At 46.4% G+C, this 2,918-nt stretch overlaps 1 pseudogene; it reads right to left on the bottom strand.

Moving 5' to 3' along the window:
• Positions 1-460: 460 nt before the first annotated feature.
• On the bottom strand, positions 461-2,599 carry LOC118587585 (annotated as a pseudogene).
• Positions 2,600-2,918: the final 319 nt, after the last annotated feature.

Raw genomic sequence — 2,918 nt, 5'->3', positions numbered from 1 at the left:
CCCAAACAGTTCCATCAATTGGGAACCAAGCATTCAAATATATGAGCCTATGGGGGCCATTCTTACTCAAACCATCATAGGATCATTGTCTAGTCTTTGTTTTGTTTTAACCTGGTACACACTGTTAACACTTATATTTCAAGTTTGGTAATGCATAATATTCATAAGCAGCAATACAACAGTATTCATGAAGAATGCATAATCCCCAAATATTATGACAACATCCCTGCTACCAAAACTTCCAAATATGAAACTAATTGTGTAGCTAGAGAAGTTCGTTTTCAAAACAGATACAATTCAGTCTTTAAGTGTGAATGGTATGAATGACAGTTTTTGTTGTTGTTTGTTTTTTGTTTTATTTTTTAATTCTTAGTTGTTTGGGATCCTTAAGCAAAAGCTTTGAGCAGGAGGGTCCACAAAGGAACCAGCGTTGTATTATGACTTCCAGTTGGGCCAGAGCTTACTCATTTACATCAGGAGCATAAGTACTTGGCTTATCAGTCCTGCTCCACGGTTCGGATGGCTACCATGGTCACAGCCACCATGTCCTGGGTGGCCTAGGTCTCCAAAACTGATCTCTAGTTGAGACGTGAAATCATTTGTTGGCTTCCATAAATGATGGTCCATAACCGAATCTTCAGCACGAGCCTCTTCACACTCTGACTTATGCAGAACAAATCCCTTTTTCCATTGTCCATCAGCACCATCACTGGGTTTTCGGATATCGAATTCTACTTTTGCTCAGTCTTTATTTTGAATAGCTTTCCACTCATCCAAAGCCATCTCTTTTGGACCCTCCTCCTTAACCTCTTCAACTCCATCCTTATCTTCAGTGTCTGCCACTGGGTATTCTTCACCTTCAAGTGTTTCCTCAGACACATTTGACAATTCCCCAGTTGTGAGACCCGCTACCTCCACATTTGCCCTCATGCTTCAGGCCAGTTCTATCGCTTCCACTACATCTATCAATTCACATTTGCCTCGAGAATCAAATCCATTGCCTCAGCCCATTCCACAGCCTCCTTGACCTCTTCCTAGACCACCACAGCCTCGGATAGGCTGTTCAATAATCGGCCTATCACCTGCACATTCACCACCTTCACCCTTTCTCCAAGCGGCTTTTCAAATCTTTCACGAGGTGGTCATGCTTCTGGTCTCTTATCAGCTACTTTCTCTGCTCCCTGAAACTACTGATCAAGTCTTTTCCAACTCGGCCATATTCCTCCTTTTAATTTTTTTTTCATTTTTCTTTATTAAGAAATTTTCTACTCACTCCACATACTATCCACAGATCCTCCTCCTCCTCCCTCCTCCCACCCTAGTCCTCTTTCCCAAGCCACCCCACATTCCCACATTCCCCAAATTGAGGTCTCCCATGGGGAGTCAGCAGAGTCTAGCACGCTGAGCCTAGGCAGGTCCAAGCCCCTTCCCACTGCACCAAGACTGTGCAAGGCATCACACCACAGGCTCTGGATTCCCAGAAGCCTTCCCATAGACCAGGGACAGATCCTGATCCCCCTCCCTGGATGGCTCCCAAACAGTTTGAGCCAAAAAACTGTCTTCCATATCCAGAGGGCCTAGTCCAGTCCCACGGGGGCTCCACAGCCACCAGTCCACAGTTCATGGGCTTCCACTAGTGCGGCCAGTCATCTCTGCACATCCTCCCATCATGATCTTGACATCCCTCGCCTGCAGAATCTCTCCTCTCTCTCATCAATTGGATTCCCAGAGCTCAGCCTGGTGCCTGGCCGTGGATCTCTGCATCTACCTCCATCAGTCACTGGATAAAGGCTTTATGATGACAGCTAGGCTATTTGCTAGGCTGGACACCAGAATAGACCATTCCAGGCACCCTCTGGACCACTGCCAGCAGACCAACGTGGGGTTAATCTTGTGGATTCCTGAGAGCCTCCCTAGCACCCTGCCTCTTCCTATTCCCATGATGTCCTCATTTATCATGGTGATGGTGTCTTCCTCCCTGCCCTCCCACTCTGAATCTCAAATGGCTGAAAGGCATTTAAGGAATTGCTCAACATCCTTAGTCATCAGGGAAATACAAATCAAAACAACTCTGAGATACCATCTTACACCTGTCAGAATGGCTAAGATCAAAGACACTGAAGACAGCTTATGTTGGAGAGGATGTGGAGCAAGGGGAACTCTCCTCCACTGATGGTGGGAATGCAAACTTGTACAGCCGCTCTGGAAATCAGTATGGTGGTTTCTCAGAAAATTGGGAATAAGTATTCCTCAAGATCCAGCAATACCACTCTTGGGCATATACCCAAGGAATGCTCAGTCTTACCACAAGGACACATCCTCCTTTTTTAAGTGCCACCAGCCTATGTCCCCTCCTTTTTTCAGTGTCACTGTTGCTGGGGGGCAGTGGGTTCTTGTCTTTCTGGGACTCTATGCAACTGTTGCCAGCCACTTTGGAGATGGTCTGGGCCATCGCCCCAAGGCCCCCAGTGCCACCCCAGCTGGCTTCTTTTTTTCCTGTTCTTGCTGCCTTCAATACCTCGAAAGGGTCTAACTTGTTGTCAAGTAGCTGGTCGAATTGGTTGGCGACCACACAGCCTTCCTGAAGGTGCCCAGGCATGGTGGTAACTCGGTGGCATGCTCCTCCACAGATCACAGCAGACAGTGCCTAGCCAAAGCTCCTGTTTCAGCTCTTCTGATGAGATTTGTTGTCTAGTCTTCAACCATATTATTTACATCCAATTGACACTTAGTAGATGACAGTTTATCTTCTTGATCAAACTCTATCCCTCTTCTGAGCCTGATTCTCATCTGGGCCTCAACCTAGGACCATACAGGTCGGAAAAAAACAAAACAGTGACGTAATTCTAACACCTCAAGGTGCCACTAGCCACCTTCCCACATGAAAGTTTATGCCTAAAGATAAGTAGGGGATACAA

This window comes from Onychomys torridus, chromosome 7 (assembly GCF_903995425.1).
Source record: "Onychomys torridus chromosome 7, mOncTor1.1, whole genome shotgun sequence".
Classification (NCBI taxonomy): domain Eukaryota; kingdom Metazoa; phylum Chordata; class Mammalia; order Rodentia; family Cricetidae; genus Onychomys; species Onychomys torridus.
This window is presented reverse-complemented; position numbering and strand designations above follow the sequence as displayed.